At 45.1% G+C, this 18,673-nt stretch overlaps 1 protein-coding gene across 8 annotated transcripts in view; it reads left to right on the top strand.

The window, feature by feature from the left end:
- LOC123752869 (protein FAM13A) overlaps positions 1-18,673 on the top strand; it is a 421,243-nt gene that overhangs the window by 35,892 nt on the left and 366,678 nt on the right. Inside the window, exon 1 of one of the 8 annotated variants that reach the window (XM_069311067.1) lies at positions 15,444-15,502. The exons of the other annotated variants lie outside the window; for them this stretch is intronic. The gene's annotated coding sequence lies outside the window, so the exon portion shown is untranslated. Of the gene's footprint in view, positions 1-15,443; positions 15,503-18,673 lie in introns of those variants that run through there. 8 annotated transcript variants of the gene reach the window in all.

The following is an 18,673-nucleotide window of genomic DNA, read 5'->3' as shown; positions in this document are numbered from 1 at the left end:
GAAGTAGGGGGCAAGAATATGTGGGGGGGGGAAGAAGTTGGGGTAAGAATATGTGGGTGGTGTGAGGAAGTTGGGGCAAGAATATGTGGGGGGGGGTGAAGAAGTTGGGGTAAGAATATGTAGGTGGTGTGAGAAAGTTGGGGGGGCAAGAATATTTTGAAGAAGTTGGGGGGTAAGAATATGCTGTGCCATAAAAAATCGAGTCCAAGCTCAGTTAAAAGTGCTGTACCTCAAGGTACAGTCCTTGCACCTCTGCTTTTCCTTATTCTCATATCAGATATAGACAAAAATACAAGCCACAGCTTCGTATTATCCTTTGCAGATGACAAAAATCAGTATGAAAATTACCTCTGTTGAAGACATTGAAAAACTTCAAGCAGATATTAATAAAGTTTTCGACTGGGCAACAGAAAATAACATGATGTTTAACAGTGATAAATTCCAGGTACTCAGGTACGGTAAAAAAGAGGACCTTAAACAACTTTTAATCCAGGGATCCCTTTACAATGGTTGTACTATGCAAATCACTTCTACTGTCTCGCATTGAGTGCTGCTCAGTACTCACTTCCCACCTTCAGAGCAGGAGAGATTGCCGAAATAGAGGGAATACAGAGAACATATCCGGCATACATAGACGCAATAAAGCACCTAAATTATTGGGATCGTTTCAAAGCTCTCCAAATGTACTTACTCACTAGAAAAAAGACGAGAGATATCAAATGATATACACGTGGAAAATACTTGAGGGTCAGGTCCCAAATCTATACAATAAAATAACAACATACTGGAGTGGACGATATGGAAGAAAATGCAGAATAGAACCAGTGAAGAGCAGAGGTGCCATAGGCACAATCAGAGAACACTGTATGAACATCAGAGGTCCGCGGTTGTTCAACGTCCTCCCAGCAACTATAAGAAATATTGCCGGAACAACCGTGGACATCTTCAAGATAAATCTAGATAATTTTCTCCAAGATGTGCCGGACCAACTGGGCTGTGGTGGATATGTGGACCTGCGGGCCGCTCCAAGCAACAGCCTGGTGGACCAAACTCTCACAAGTCAAGCCTGGCCTCGGGCCGGGCTTGGGGAGTAGAAGAACTCCCAGAACCCCATCAACCAGGTATCAACCAGATATCAAGCAAGCAGGTATGATGGTGGTGTGAGGAAGTTGGGGTAAGAATATGTGGGTGGTGTGAGGAAGTTGGGGGTAAGAATATGTGGGTGGTGTGAGGAAGTTGGGGGTAAGAATATGTGGGTGGTGTGAAGATGTTGGGGGGTAAGAATATGTGGGTGGTGTGAGGAAGTTGGGGGTAAGAATATGTGGGTGGTGTGAAGATGTTGGGGGTAAGAATATGTGGGTGGTGTGAGGAAGTTGGGGGTAAGAATATGTGGGTGGTGTGAGGAAGTTGGGGGTAAGAATATGTGGGTGGTGTGAAGATGTTGGGGGTAAGAATATGTGGGTGGTGTGAGGAAGTTGGGGGTAAGAATATGTGGGTGGTGTGAAGATGTTGGGGGTAAGAATATGTGGGTGGTGTGAGGAAGTTGGGGGTAAGAATATGTGGGTGGTGTGAAGATGTTGGGGGTAAGAATATGTGGGTGGTGTGAGGAAGTTGGGGGTAAGAATATGTGGGTGGTGTGAAGATGTTGGGGGTAAGAATATGTGGGTGGTGTGAGGAAGTTGGGGGTAAGAATATGTGGGTGGTGTGAGGAAGTTGGGGGTAAGAATATGTGGGTGGTGTGAAGATGTTGGGGGGTAAGAATATGTGGGTGGTGTGAGGGCAGAAGATATTAAAAAACCATAATCTACAGTTAAATACCATTAAGGTCTTGCAATGGAGAACAAAAAGCAACATTGTATTCAACAATGACAAATTTTAACCGACTAACTTAGATATGGAAAGACAAATAATTACTAGAACTGGTTACAGAATACCTGACACAGTCTGACAATTTCATAGAACAGAAGCAACATGAAAGAGATCAAGGAAAAATTATATTAGACGACGAAGTTAAGTCGTAGAATGGATTATCTGAACCTCCTTTCAATGTACACGTTACTGATTTTACTTTTTCAAAGCGCTGTTGCTTTTTAACCTGGACAACGACTCAGTACTCACAACCCTTTATGAATGCAGGCGTGATGTTTGGACTAGATTTTTTATCGTTGCCGCCGGAGGCGGGTAGTTTATTGTGCACCACATACTCATCCTGTGAGCGGTAGCGCAAAAAGCATTACAGAGGGCACAATAGGTCTTTATCAGACCTCATCTTGGAATATTTCATAAACAATTTCATCTATCCTTCACACCTTATAGTTACAATGTCAGCTAGTTACAGAGAAAGTGCTATTTCAAAAGCTATATTTTTACAGTTAAGTCATTATACATTAATGGGGGTTTGTAGGGATCCTTAACGTATCGCATATGTCCCATTCCCCCTTTTATCTGGCTTCAATGAAGTGAAATATGACTTCCTTATGTGCACTGTATGTGGGCCATCTGTTTCATCATTAAATTATACTCCCCCTGTAGGAAGCTATCAAGAATATAGAGGAATTTGCCTGCGTAGCTGGACAGTGTTAGGTACGAAGCCTTGTTCATCTTTATGTATGATTCAACCCGAAGGTAATCTCGTTTGCACTAGACACAATGATCAAGGAAGCATGAATCAAATTGTAGATTTGATTCATGCTTTACGAGGTCAACACTGTGGAGGAATTTTGTTGGAGTCAGGCTCGGCATCCAAAAGTGACTGATGAGTTTAGTTATGAATGAGCAGCAAGGGATCGTTTATATATTCAAATATGTAAAGAGATTACGTAAAGCCTTGAGGAAGTACGAAACAAGTTTATTGACACATATTTCCATGTAAATATGGGGAAATTGTCCTACTTAATTGTAACCAAAAAGCTTATTTTTACAGATGAACATACAGGAATGATGTGCTTAGTTCACTTAGAACTTGACCTGTTTGTGTTGAACAGTTCCTCATGTTGAACATGTTTAATTAACACTGATCATTGTTGTGTCTAAGACTTCAGCAGATGCGGAAAACACAATGTTCTGTATCTCAGTAACTTGTCACAAGTGATGTATTATTATTCATTGTTAATTCCCTAAGAAGATGACTACTTTGAATGGTTCTCTAAGCCACTCGCTCACTAGTTTTTTTGTCCACAATGTTACAATCTCAGAACTCAAGAACAGTGAAATTGGATTGGGTGAAGACCTCATGTTTACAAACAAGATCAATCAACAGTGGAGGACGAGGCTCAAAATTAGACTGGTACTTACTGTCCTAGTGGACAGTTTCCTTCACACTCATGACATGTATCAAAGGAGTCTCCACACGTGGCCATTGATGACACGTGTGCTTTTAACAGGTGTGGGCAGAAGGGTAGTGATGATGCAGGTCGAGTGCTGGTATTGCCTGGACCAGCTGGTGGCTCCTGGATGATGAGTCTCAGTCTACACACCCTGCGACGGTGGAGGAGCAAATGCTCCTCCAATCTCGAGAGCCTGTCTGTCTCATTCTGTCTCCCTTGTATGATAACGTGTAATATGGCTGTTTGATTCTAGGCCGGTCACATGACTCCAGGTTCTCTTAACTTAATTCAAATGGGGTCAAGGTACAACAGTCTGGTTTCTGGCCATGATCCAGACACGTTCACCTAGTTAAGTGGCTGGATTTTGAATGACGACACTCAAAGGATTTCGCTTTTCGTCCCTGAAGTTTTAAGTCGGGATTTTTGAGTAGCTGTCCTTAAAGACGAATCAGAACCAAGAAATCTTTGTAGGCCTCGTGCTGGTTGGCTACAGTTGGCAACACTGGAGGCACTCAGTTTTGGCACTGGTGTGAGGTCAGGAAGTTCATGAGGGTCACAACTGCAAGGCCAGAATTCCTCTTCTAGTACTCTCTCATTCCTCATTTTAAGAAACGAGACCCCTCAATACGATTCTATAGTCAGTCGTAATGTTAACCTGGGTGACTTCTTGCCTTGCTTGACAAGGTCGGATATATGTATCGCTGTTAAAGGAAGCTTTAGTTACATACCTGGTAAGGCAGTATTTATCACAAGTGGAGGCCAGGCTCAGGGAGTAGAAGAACTCCCAGAACCCCTCTCCAGGTATGACAGGTCTTAACTGTTATTAGAAGATGTTGGGCCTCATTATGCAAACTGGCGGGATGTACATAACCTCTTCCTGTGAAAACCGCAGATAGGTAAACCACGCCTTCACATCAGTGTATTAAAGGTATTTAATTTACTAGGAATACCTCTACGCTCACACTGTCGAGATAAAAGAAATAAAAAATATATTTGTGTCTTTGCAGGGGAAATATTCGAAGATTAGATCCATGATCTGCACAATAAAATTGTTTTCCGAAATTAAAGAATCTGTAGAACGTTTAGAAATAACCCATTGAAGAGTAGGGTTGCTGTAAACACAATAAAAGAACACTTAACATCAGGGTTCTGTGACGCTTCAATCTTGTACCAGCAAATATAAATAATATTGATGAAACAAAGTAGAATTATTCAGAAGGGAACGGATACGTTTCTACATTAAGTACCGGGTCAGCTGGGTCCTTGTGGTGGCTACTTAGACCTTTATGCTGCTAAAGTTAATAGACCTAACTGATCGCCAAAGACTTCTTGCCTCGGGTAAGGCTTAGGGTGCAGAAAAATATAAAGCCAGCCCATGGCTTTATATTCCATATTCCAGCCCATGGAAAAGGGAGCCGGTCGGCCGAACGGACAGCACATTGGACTTGTGATCCTGTGGTCCCGGGTTCGATTCCGGGCGCCGGCGAGAAACAATGGGCAGAGTTTCTTTCACCCTATGCCCCTGTTACCTAACAGTAAAATAGGTACCTGGGTGTTAGTCAGCTGTCACGGGCTGCTTCCTGGGGGTGGAGGCCTGGTCGAGGACCGGGCCGCGGGGACACTAAAGCCCCGAAATCATCTCAAGATAACCTCAAGAAGAAGACAAGATGGCTATACCATTGTAAACACAAAACTCTTCTCGTTGTACTGTTGCTCAGGATGAAAATCTTGTCTTTCTCTACTGCTGGTGGTTCTGAAACGTGATTGTCTGTACTCTCAGATGTAGCTGTACTTACGGTGGCTGAGCTTCAACTCTTGGGCCCGCTTTTTAGTCTTCAATTCATTAACGCACAATTTCTTGAACACTTTGTGCTCTCATATTTACCAATGAATCCTTGTATGCAGTCTGATTCCATCACTTCACTCCTGGATTGTTACTCTTTGTATTACTCTCTTAAGAAGTTATTTCCAATATCCGTGCGACTCATTCATGGGACAGCTTCAGCTTCCACTTGTATTTCCCCCACTTTTTGTTGCTGCCTGCCGTGTCACTTCACAAAAATTTTGTATGTTGTGGTCATGTTTCCACAGTTTTCTTCCAGTGACAAGGTATATAGTTTCTTTCCTTGTTGTTCATGGGTTTTAGTCTGGAACTAACCTGGCCGCAAACGTCTGGATGTTCTCCATCTTTGTTTAGTGTTTGGCATGATATGGACTCGTGCTTGCATTACTTTTTTTTTAATTCAAAGGGTATTACAGCTGCTGATATTATAGCCTGTATGTGACTTGATCTGTCAGGATTTTAGCTGTTGGGATTATGACCCAAACATAGTGGATTGTGGATTTACAAGATATGGTGATATTTACTACGACGTCACGCCGGATACACGAGTATTGATCTGTCCTTCATACAGTTATATATACTCTGCGTGGGTACTAATACTTAACACACCGGGTATAAGTGCCACGAATAGAATGATTATATACCTTAAACACAACTGAGCATCGACTCTTAACATTAGGAACCTAATCTTAAAGTGACCTTCATATGGTGTGTGTGTGGACCCTGTGACCGGAGGTGTCTTCCCTGACCCGAGCTTCAAGCTGCTCACTTGTTTACCACCCGCACGCCTGACCATCTGAACCCCCTCCCGTGGCTTCACTTCCCATGGGAAACACTCCCTCCATTGCCTTATCCGTTCAGTATTATATATGCCATGATTATATCTCCTCTGTACCGTCTTATTCCCATTGTCTTTATTGGCTTTATTTAATCTGTCACCAGCTTCGTAGGAAATCTTAGGACTTGCTAACAAAAAAAAATAATTATGTTATGGCTTGCTATAATTAATTATGGCTTCATTATGTGAGAATTTCATGTTGATGCTGTTTATTCTTGAACTGGCTTCACGTGTAGTGTTCTAAATGATTCCCTGCTTACTGTCACTGCTTAGGCTTCTGTATTCCTTCCCCATGGTTGTCAGTTTGACCTCATGGTGCTGGTGTACGTGGACCTCTGGTGCTACCTCCACGCCCAAGCTCTTCTCTTTTGCTGACGATGAGTCACAATAACGTGACTGAAGACATGATGACCAAACCACACATCAGGAGATGAAGAAACGTCGACGTTTCAGTCCCTCCTGGACCATTATCAAGTCGTGTGTTAATAATGGTCTAGCAGGGACCGAAACGTCGTCGTTTCTTCCTGTTTACCTTTACCGACTCCTGTATTTCCATCCTTATACTCTGCTATCTCTTAAGCCATTCAACTCCAGCTCCCGAGCCTCGCCTTTAAACTATTACTCATGGTTGTGTGAGTGCCAAAGTGCACATATTGCCAGCCTGGTGCAAACCTGGGCCGTGACGTAGAGGCTGAGGACGGCGTGTAGCGACACCTGGCCGCCTAGCTGTTCCTATGCTCGCCACGGGAAGAGACCAGACGCTCTGCGCTACATGGGGCGCTCCATACCGGTGAAGAATGGAGGTAGATTATTGGTGGTGGTAATGGCAATAATTAAGAAAGGTGTGGAAATTATGTGTTTGGTATGGGTGTGGGTGTGGGTGGGTGGGAGTGGGTGGAGTATGTGGAGTACTGCGGGGCCCCGCTCGCGCAGGTGTGTGACTCAGGAGGCAGCTACGCAGCAGCAACAGCAGGTATAAATATAGGGCGGCGTGAGTCTTCCCCGCCGCCACTCACACGTTTTCACTCTCTTCCCACGGTCACGGCCACGCCGATCATCAGTTGTGTGTGTGTGTGTGTGTGTGGGTGTGTGTATGGGTGGGTGTGTGTGTGTGTGTGTGTGTGTGTGTGTGTGTGTGTGTGTGTGTGTGTGTGTGTGTGTGTGTGTGTGTGTGTGTGTGTGTGTGTGTGTGTGTGCGCGTGCGTGTGTGTGTGTGTGTGTGTGTGTGTGTGTGTGTGTGTGTGTGTGTGTGTGTGTGTGTGTGTGTGTGTGTGTAGTGTGTGTGGGTGTGTGTGGGTGTGTGGGTGGGTGTGTGTTTGTGTGGGTGGGTGGGTGTGTGTGTGGGTGTGGGTGTGGGTGTGCTCTTTGTGAACTATCTCCTCACATTCTGTGTGGGTTTTAAGCTTCTTGTTACAAGTACTCTTGCATTTCCTCTTGAAATTGTGGATGGATGAAAGTGGCTTTCTCCTCTATACTTGCGTTTATCATATTTGCATTTCCATATTCCTTTTATCCAATTGTCTCTTAGATGAAAGAGGCTGTCTTAGACCATCTTGTTTAATTCCTTCAGTATGATCGTAATGATCGTAATCTCCTCTTGTTTATCTCTCTCTTAGAGTGGGTTAACTGAGTTCACTAACCTGACCTCTTAGCTTAAACCTCTTAACTCAGACACCCCAGCGTGGGGCCCTGAACTTCTTAAACACAAAACTTAGCTGGAGAAAGTTCAGAGGTTCAGAAAGTTCAGAGCCAGACTATTCCCAGAACTGATTGGTAAGAGCAACAAGGAAAGGTTAAAGGAGTTAAATCTCAGGTCACTGGAAAGGAGAAGATGCGTGGGAGACATGATTACCACATATAAAATACTCACGAAAATAAAGTAGACAATGAGTGACTATTTAGCAGGGGTAGTACACGATCACGGGAGCAAATGTGGAAACTAAGTACCCAAATCAGCCAAAGGTATATAATAAATAGTGTTTTTAATGTCAAGATAGTTCCCTGCCCTTCTATTTGTTCACTATCAGGAGAAAGCGCCAAGACTATATAACACTTGGACGGTATCTGGATGAGGATTTGAGAGGGGAAGGGGGGGGGGGAGGGGAAAGGAATGGTGCCCAACCACTTGGGCTGGATGATAGAGCGACGCTCTCGCTTTATGCAGGTCGGCGTTCAGTACCCGTTCAATATTTTTCTAATTTCAATAAGTGATATAAGAAAAATATTGAACGGGTACTCCCTTATCCACTGGAGCGCCCTACCAGTTACTCCAGCCTGTTTTTCCATCTTATGCACCAGCCTCTTATGGGGTACTGTGTCAAAGGCTTTCTGACAAGTCCAAGAAAATGCAGTCTGCCCACCCTTCTCTTTCTTGCTTATTCTTTGTCATCTGTTCATAGAATTCTATTAAACCTGGGAGGCAAGATTTGCTATCCCTGAACCCATGTTGGTGGGGAGTCACAAAGTCCATTCACAATCGAGCTAGCTATTAGCTAAGAGCTAATTAGCTCTTAAATCCCGCCTTTCTAACCAATATATTTCTTTTATTATATCTACAACATATATTTCTCTCTAACACACGAACACACACATTCCCAGGAAGTAGCCCGTAGCAGCTGTCTTAACTCCCAGGTACCTATTTACTTATGGGTGAACAGGTGCATCAGGATGAAAGAAAATCCTCATTTGTTTCCGCCTCTGCCGGGACTCGAACCCGGGCCATTAGGAATATAACCCCCAAGATCTGTCCACTCAGACGCAAGGCCTCCCTGTGAGTGTGTACTCACTTAGTTGTGCTTGCAGGGTTGAGCTTCGGTTCTTTGGTCCCGCCTCTCAACCATACACACATGTGTGTACTTACCTAGTTGGGCTTGCGGGGGTTGAGCTCTGGCTCTTTGGTCCCGCCTCTCAACTGTCAATCAACTAATGTAGAGGTTCCTGAGCCTATTGGGCTCTATCATATCTACACTTGAAACTGTATATGGAGTCAGCCTGTGTTCGTGCGTGCGTGCATGCGCTCCCATACCAAAGAGGGAGAGAGCAGGAGATGTTCGTGACTTACTCCGGTAATTGGTCCTATTGTGGGAGGTTATTTTCCAGGACTGAAATGAAAACACGGTCGAATGTGTGTGTCAGCCTTCAGGATTAGCTGCGTGTGTCTCCTTCGTCTGTGTGCTTGTCTCTCATTGTTTATATACGGATATATATACCCTGCTGTGTATATATATATATATATATATATATATATATATATATATATATATATATATATATATATATATATATATATATATATATATATATATATATATATATATAGCTTTTCTCTAGCTACATTATGGTGATAAGCCTAGGTGAGGCCCTTGGTTATCTTGAGGTTATCTTGAGATGATTTCGGGGCTTTAGTGTCCCCGCGGCCCGGTCCTCGACCAGGCCTCCACCCCTAGGAAGCAGCCCGTGACAGCTGACTAACACCCAGGTACCTATTTTACTGCTAAGTAACAGGGGCATAGGATGAAAGAAACTTTGCCCATTGTTTCTCGCCGGCGCCTGGGATCGAACCCAGGACCACAGGATCACAAGTCCAGCATGCTGTCCGCTCGGCCGACCGGCCCCTATGCCCCACCACCTCCTCCTTGGTGGTGGAGGTTCTGGAGGGGAAAGACAGAGACGATGCCAGCGTTAGATTAGTTATTTAGGTTAGATTAGTTAGTTAGGTTAGATTAGTTAGTTAGGTTAGATTAGTTAGTTAGGTTAGATTAGTTAGTTAGGTTAGATTAGTTAGTTAGGTTAGATTAGTTAGTCAGGTCGGTATGGGGCTGATGATAATAATATCAGCGCTGGGTAAATGACATTGTCTAAGGCCAGTATCAGGCTAGTGGTAAAAGTTGTGGGGGTGAGGGGAGGTAGTAGTGAGAATGTTGGGGGGGGGGGGTGTAGTGACGGTGGTGGGAGGCTCTGTGGGTGTGGAAAAGGGGGGGGGGCTAGTTCCTGTGTTTTGAGAACAGTAATGGGTTAGTGAACAGTATTGGGTTAGTGAACAGTAATGGGTTAGTGAACAGTAATGGGTTAGTGAACAGTATTGGGTTAGTGAACAGTAATGGGTTAGTGAACAGTAATGGGTTAGTGAACAGTATTGGGTTAGTGAACAGTAATGGGTTAGTGAACAGTAATGGGTTAGTGAACAGTAATGGGTTAGTGAACAATAATGGGTTAGTGAACAATAATGTGTTAGTGAACAGTAATGGGTTAGTGAACAGTAATGGGTTAGTGAACAATAATGTGTTAGTGAACAGTAATGGGTTAGTGAACAGTAATGGGTTAGTGAACAGTAATGGGTTAGTGAACAGTAATGGGTTAGTGAACAGTAATGGGTTAGTGAACAGTAATGGGTTAGTGAACAGTAATGGGTTAGTGAACAGTAATGGGTTAGTGAACATATAAGGTCAGGATGGGTCAACGACCATCAGTCATCCTAACTAGGTCAGTCCCCGTTCGCGTGGTTCTTTACACGGTTCAGTATTATATTTTATATGTAGTTAGCTCATGGTAATTTGCGAGATAAAAATGCAAATTCTGTTTCACTGGAAGTCATGATTGGTTTGTGCTGTTATCTCGTGACGCTAAGTCAACATAGGTGATTTAGTTTTGCGATACTTTTCTAAATAATAGTTTACGTTGGATGTATTTAGCATAGTTGTATTATTTTGAATCAAATTTTGTTTCATTTTGAGTTCCGGTGTTTCATTCAGTTCTTTTTGTATATGCTTCTGTATTTATATACTAAAAATTAAATATATATGTACGTAAGCTACTGAATAGCTAATGAAATGGAACTGCAGCGTTACTTCCCGTAGGGAAAATATGTATTATTCTTTATTAATTGCTTAAGGTAATCGATTAAGTGGTAATGGTACAACCTGGTTAGGTAGGCAGGAAAATCTCATAATGTTTCAAAACTTCATGAAAAATGTTAATTGAAAGTTTCCTCTTCTAACCTTACCGAGTAAGCCGGACGACTCAAACAGAAAACGAGACAGTACGTCACTTTTGTGAGTCGATTTCATTTCAAATTACGTCCAAAGTTGGCCATAGTGCGCATACGAGCCAAAAGTGACGTTATTTTCAAGAGGATGGGTTGAAGGGTAACGCAAGTACGGCGTTGAGGCAGCAGCACAACAGAGAATTAGAACTTGAGCTGTGGAATTATTTCGGCACCGTGGTGGCCTCACAGTGCCCGGTCGATAGTGCCTACTCTACTGTGTCGGGTCGATAGTGTTGGCTTGATAGTGCCTAGTCTACTGTGTTAGATCGGTATCTAGTGTCTAGCAGAAGAACTGATAGAAGGTTGGATAGGTGAAGTTGAGTTGTTAGATAAACTGTATTTGCTTTGGTTATTACAAGTGAAGAGGGATGAAGGAAGTGTATAGGAAGTGAGAGTTGATAGGAAAGCAGTTACAGCCCCGCTCCTGTGCTAGGTAAGTCCACCACGGGCTCACCATAGCCCGTGCTACTTAGAACTTTTTGTTCCAAGTAACGAATCTTAAACAACAACAATAGGAAAGGTTGGAGAGGTGTACAGGGGAGGGGGGGGGCATGGACAGCCGGACACAAATGGGAGAAGCGGAAGGCAGGAGGCTGCTGGAGAGGGCGAGAGAGAGGTGGAGGTTGACCTTGAAGGATGCAAAATTGTGGGATGAGAGAGTTTGTGTTTGAGTCTGCCAAGTCAAAATGGATTTGAAGCTTAAATCCACCTTAGTTAAACTCTTATTAAACTTCGTGATACTTTATTTACGTCAAAGTGATTGGTCTCCCATATTGTATTGCAACTTTGTTCTTGTGCTTTTGACTTGTATATAAATATTTTATATAATTGTGTATTAATGTTTCTCTCTCTCTCTCTCTCTCTCTCTCTCTCTCTCTCTCTCTCTCTCTCTCTCTCTCTCTCTCTCTCTCTCTCTCTCTCTCTCTCTCTCTCTCTCTCTCCCCCTCTCTCTCTCTCTCTCTCTCTCTCTCTCTCTCTCTCTCTCTCTCTCTCTCTCTCTCTCTCTCTCTCTCTCTCTCTCTCTCTCTCTCTCTCTCTCTCTCTCCTCTCTCTCCTCTCTCTCTCTCTCTCTCTCTCTCTCTCTCTCTCTCTCTCTCTCTCTCTCTCTCTCTCTCTCTCTCTCTCTCTCTCTCTCTCTCTCTCTCTTCACTATCTCCCTATCTCTCTCTTCACTATCTCCCTATCTCTCTCTTCACTATCTCCCTATCTCCCTCTCCACTATCTCCCTATCTCTCTCTTCACTATCTCCCTATCTCCCTCTCCACTATCTCATTCTCGCTCTCTCCCACCCACCCCTCCCTCCCTTCCCCTGGCTGACCACTTGGGCTACAAGATAGAGCGACGGTCTTACATTATGCAGGTCGGGGTTCAATCCCCGTACTGCATGGTATCCAAGTGGTGGGGAACCATTCCTCTGCTTCGTCCCATCCAAAATCTGTATCCTGATCCCTTCGAAATGCATTATAGTCGTAATGGCTTGGCGCTTTCTTGTCATAACTTCCTTCCCCCCCCCCCCCCTCCCAACAAAATTAATATTGCGAACAGCTGAAAACTAGTCAATACTCCACGGAAAACATATCATTGTTTGCAGACTTGTTTGCAAAAAATGGGAGCCTGTATTTTTTAATGGTGGGAGTGGGGTTGACCCCCCGAATGGCCTATGACACTCATACAACCCCATGTGTCATCTTGAAAAGTTGGGTGACTCTAGCCTCAAGCGTCTGGTCTCTAATCTAAGTTAATTTTTTATAATATACTGTATTTCAAAGTAGCGGTTCGACTTGGGAATCTTAATTTGACGACGAAAATGATGACTAGGAGAGTGGCAGGCGTCTGGGCTGTGTTGTCTCTCACTCCTCTCCTTTTTTTCATAAAAAGTTTCTTTATATGTGATCACTCTTGCCGCCTTTGTGCCTACATGCTTTGTGCGCCCGTGCGTGCGTACTCAACACTAACGAGTAATTAAAACGTATACGCATAAGATCAACTTCGCTGATCAACAGCTCGTCCTCCTAAGGTTTCGCAATGTCAGGAAACTCTCGTACTAAAGTGCCCCCATCCTAACCTACCAGAGGACCGAAAATAGAAAACTACACAGTATGTCAATTTCTTCGTGCGGCAGACCATTTTTTAGCACGACAATTTTTGTCCTTAAGTAAAGCAGGTGACGCTGTAGGTACAGCATCGCCTGTAGAGAGGAGGACGGGTTGGACCAACAAGGGATCCAATCATCAATCAAGATCCAATCATTGGATCAATCAAGGGATCCATTGGTTGGATCAGCCAATGACTCCATGCCTGGGTCACTGGGGCCGTTGCTGAGGTAACCTGCGTCCTCCGCTCTTATCAGGTGACGTCAAGTATTTCACACACTCTCTCTCTCTATCCCAGACAAAATGTCACGTATTTGTAAGGCAGTGTAATGTTGACGTTTTCTGTGCCTCGGCATCCATAGGTTGGGTGGGTTGCTGGGGTTCGCCACGTTTCTGGTGTAGGGAAAATAGTTTTTTTTTTTCATGGAGTGGTGAGTGGACAGAATGAGGCTGGTTGAGGTGTGGTAGTGGTAGGTGAGGTGTGGTGATGGTTGTGGTGGTGGTAGGTGAGGTGTGGTGATGGTTGTGGTGGTGGTAGGTGAGGTGTAGTGATGGTTGTGGTGGTGGTAGGTGAGGTGTGGTGATGGTTGTGGTGGTGGTAGGTGAGGTGTGGTGATGGTTGTGGTGGTGGTAGGTGAGGTGTGGTGATGGTTGTGGTGGTGGTAGGTGAGGTGTAGTGATGGTTGTGGTGGTGGTAGGTGAGGTGTGGTGATGGTTGTGGTGGTGGTAGGTGAGGTGTGGTGATGGTTGTGGTGGTGGTAGGTGAGGTGTAGTGATGGTTGTGGTGGTGGTAGGTGAGGTGTAGTGATGGTTGTGGTGGTGGTAGGTGAGGTGTAGTGATGGTTGTGGTGGTGGTAGGTGAGGTGTAGTGATGGTTGTGGTGGTGGTAGGTGAGGTGTGGTGATGGTTGTGGTGGTGGTAGGTGAGGTGTGGTGATGGTTGTGGTGGTGGTAGGTGAGGTGTAGTGATGGTTGTGGTGGTGGTAGGTGAGGTGTAGTGATGGTTGTGGTGGTGGTAGGTGAGGTGTGGTGATGGTTGTGGTGGTGGTAGGTGAGGTGTGGTGATGGTTGTGGTGGTGGTAGGTGAGGTGTGGTGATGGTTGTGGTGGTGGTAGGTGAGGTGTGGTGATGGTTGTGGTGGTGGTAGGTGAGGTGTGGTGATGGTTGTGGTGGTGGTAGGTGAAGTGTGGTGATGGTTGTGGTGGTGGTAGGTGAGGTGTAGTGATGGTTGTGGTGGTCGTAGGTGAAGTGTGTGGTTATGGTTGTGGTGGTGGTAGGTGAGGTGTAGTGATGGTTGTGGTGGTCGTAGGTGAAGTGTGGTGATGGTTGTGGTGGTGGTAGGTGAGGTGTAGTGATGGTTGTGGTGGTGGTAGATGAAGTGTGGTGATGGTTGTGGTGGTGGTAGGTGAGGTGTGGTGATGGTTGTGGTGGTGGTAGGTGAGGTGTGGTGGTGGTAGGTGAGGTGTGGTGATGGTTGTGGTGGTGGTAGGTGAGGTGTAGTGATGGTTGTGGTGGTGGTAGGTGAGGTGTGGTGGTGGTAGGTGAGGTGTGGTGATGGTTGTGGTGGTGGTAGGTGAGGTGTAGTGATGGTTGTGGTGGTGGTAGGTGAGGTGTAGTGATGGTTGTGGTGGTGGTAGGTGAGGTGTAGGTGGTGGTAGGTGAGGTGTGGTGATGGTTGTGGTGGTGGTGGGTGAGGTGTAGTGATGGTTGTGGTGGTGGTAGGTGAGGTGTGGTGATGGTTGTGGTGGTGGTAGGTGAAGTGTGGTGATGGTTGTGGAAGGTGAGGTGTGGTGATGGTTGTGGTGGTGGTAGGTGAAGTGGGTGGTTATGGTGATATTTAGAAAGGACTGAGCAACTCACCCTCCTAAAATCTGAATTTGATCTATCTTGAGGTGATTTCGGGGCTTACCGTCCCCGCGGCCCGGTCCTCGACCAAGCCTCCTTTTTGTTACCCACCCCCTAGGAAGCAGCCTGTAGCAGCTGTCTAACTCCCAGGTACCTATTTACTGCGAGGTAACAGGGGAATCAGGATGAAAGAAACTTTTTGTCCATTTGTCTCCGCTTCCGCCTTAATACTTACAAATGGTACTTACAGTACCATTAAGCTACTTTTCTTACTATTTATTTTCATAGAGTCCTGAAAAAAATAAAAAATAAAAATAAAATATTCTAAGGCCTAATATAGCACTTATATCTAACATATCTGGCCTCAGATAGCGTATATTAGGCCTAGGATAATTTGGGTTTATTTAGCAACATAATTTTTTTAATCTTTTCAGGTTTGTGCAACTTTCGTACTCCAAAAGTCAACCTTGTGGTGGTCCATCACAACACGTGTCCCTTGGACCACATGGCTACTGTAAGTACCTTGATGTAGGATGTTATCTTGAGGTTATCTTAGAGATGATTTCGGGGCTTTAGTGTCCCCGCGGCCCGGTCCTCGACCAGGCCTCCACCCCCAGGAAGCAGCCCGTGACAGCTGACTAACACCCAGGTACCTATTTTACTGCTAGGTAACAGGGGCATAGGGTGAAAGAAACTGCCCATTGTTTCTCGCCGGCGCCCGGGATTGAACCCGGGACCACAGGATCACAAGTCCAGCGTGCTGTCCGCTCGGCCGACCGGCTCCGTCCAGGAGGACGGGGGCTGAGGCTGGGGTGGGGACCATCTGGAGGTGAATGGTGGAAATGGTGGCCATTTGACCTGTTGTGGTGATGGTGGTGATGGTGGTAGATGGTGGTAGGTGCTTCAGATGGGGAGGATTGATGGGGATGGTGGTTGTAGTGGTGATGGTGGTTGTAGTGGTGATGGTGGTGATGGTCATGATGGTGGTAGATGGTGGTAGGTGCTTTAGATGGTGATGATGGATGGGGATGGTGGTTGTAGTGGTGATGGTTATGATGGTGGTAGTTGCTTTAGATAGTGATGATTGATGGGGATGGTGGTTGTAGTGGTGATGGTGGTAGATGGTGGTAGGTGCTTTAGATGGTGATGATTGATGGGGATGGTGGTTGTAGTGGTGATGGTCATGATGGTGGTAGATGGTGGTAGGTGCTTTAGATGGTGATGATTGATGGGGATGGTGGTTGTAGTGGTGATGGTGGTGATGGTCATGATGGTGGTAGATGGTGGTAGGTGCTTTAGATGGGGAGGATTGATGGGGATGGTGGTTGTAGTGGTGATGGTGGTGATGGTCATGATGGTGGTAGATGGTGGTAGATGGTGGTAGGTGCTTTAGATGGTGATGATTGATGGGGATGGTGGTTGTAGTGGTGATGGTGGTGATGGTCATGATGGTGGTAGATGGTGGTAGGTGCTTTAGATGGGGAGGATTGATGGGGGATGGTGGTTGTAGTGGTGATGGTGATGATGGTGGTAGATGGTGATAGGTGCTTTAGATGGTGATGATTGATGGGGATGGTGGTTGTAGTGGTGATGGTGGTGATGGTCATGATGGTGGTAGATGGTGGTAGGTGCTTTAGATGGGGAGGATTGATGGGGGATGGTGGTTGTAGTGGTAATGGTGATGATGGTGGTAGATGGTGATAGGTGCTTTAGATGGTGATGATTGATGGGGATGGTGGTTGTAGTGGTGATGGTGGTGATGGTCATGATGGTGGTAGATGGTGGTAGGTGCTTTAGATGGTGATGATTGATGGGGATGGTGGTTGTAGTGGTGATGGTGGTGATGGTCATGATGGTGGTAGATGGTGGTAGGTGCTTTAGATGGGGAGGATTGATGGGGGATGGTGGTTGTAGTGGTAATGGTGATGATGGTGGTAGATGGTGATAGGTGCTTTAGATGGTGATGATTGATGGGGATGGTGGTTGTAGTGGTGATGGTGGTGATGGTCATGATGGTGGTAGATGGTGGTAGGTGCTTTAGATGGTGATGATTGATGGGGATGGTGGTTGTAGTGGTGATGGTGGTGATGGTCATGATGGTGGTAAATGGTGGTAGGTGCTTTAGATGGGGAGGATTGATGGGGGATGGTGGTTGTAGTGGTGATGGTGGTAGATGGTGATAGGTGCTTTAGATGGTGATGATTGATGGGGATGGTGGTTGTAGTGGTGATGGTGGTGATGGTGATGATGGTGGTAGATGGTGGTAGGTGCTTTAGATGGTGATGATTGATGGGGATGGTGGTTGTAGTGGTGATGGTGGTGATGGTCATGATGGTGGTAGATGGTGGTAGGTGCTTTAGATGGGGAGGATTGATGGGGATGGTGGTTGTAGTGGTGATGGTCATGATGGTGGTAGATGGTGGTAGGTGCTTTAGATGGTGATGATTGATGGGGGATGGTGGTTGTAGTGGTGATGGTGGTGATGGTCATGATGGTGGTAGATGGTGATAGGTGCTTTAGATAGTGATGATTGATGGGGATGGTGGTTGTAGTGGTGATGGTGGTGATGGTCATGATGGTGGTAGATGGTGGTAGGTGCTTTAGATGGGGAGGATTGATGGGGGATGGTGGTTGTAGTGGTGATGGTGATGATGGTGGTAGATGGTGATAGGTGCTTTAGATGGTGATGATTGATGGGGATGGTGGTTGTAGTGGTGATGGTTATGATGGTGGTCGATGGTGATAGTTGCTTTAGATGGTGATGATTGATGGGGATGGTGGTTGTAGTGGTGATGGTGATGATGGTGGTAGATGGTGATAGTTGCTTTAGATGGTGATGATTGATGGGGATGGTGGTTGTAGTGGTGATGGTGGTAGATGGTGATAGTTGCTTTAGATGGTGATGATGGATGGGGATGGTGGTGATAGATGGTGGTGGCAAATAGTGGTTATGGTTATAGATGGTGGATATGGATAATGATGATAGTGATGATGGTCGTAGACAATTTTGATGGTAATAGATGATGGTGGTGGAAGATGGTAGGTAGATAGTAGTGGTGGTGGTAGATGATGATGACGGTAGTATGGTTTTTTTTCTACCACAGACGTGGCCACACATTTACAATGCTAACCAGCATATATACATTTTCTTCTGTCCTCCATGGACAAGGTGAGAGATCTGTTAAACATATAGTTCAGGGATTTATTGAACAATCAACCACAAAAGGTGATTGTAGTGCTTTTAAAATGCTAATCTAGCCTACAGACATAAATACATAGATACGTCTAAGATACGTCTAAGATACGTCTAAGATACGTCTAAGATACAGAGTTACGTCTGCCCTACATAAAGTAGTCGATGTGTTCTTTACATAGTGTCATTAATGTGCATTTACAAAGGTGAAATGTAATTCTGACCAGCTTCCACATATACGTTATACACATACATACATATACATACCCACACATATACATATATACATACATAAACATATACACACACACATACATACATACATACACATACATTCACATACATTTATGGCTCTCGGTGATGGTGGTGGAAGTGGATGGTGGTGATGGTGTTGATAGATGGTGACGGTGCTATTGAGGCTGAGGACACTATACGGAAGGTCAGCAACACTGCACATGAGAGGTGGCAGGTGATGGCACTCTCTCGCCAGGC

Source organism: Procambarus clarkii, chromosome 69 (genome assembly GCF_040958095.1).
Source record: "Procambarus clarkii isolate CNS0578487 chromosome 69, FALCON_Pclarkii_2.0, whole genome shotgun sequence".
Classification (NCBI taxonomy): Eukaryota; Metazoa; Arthropoda; class Malacostraca; order Decapoda; family Cambaridae; genus Procambarus; species Procambarus clarkii.
The sequence above is the reverse complement of the archived record's forward strand: the minus strand, read 5'-3'. Positions and strand labels throughout refer to the sequence as shown.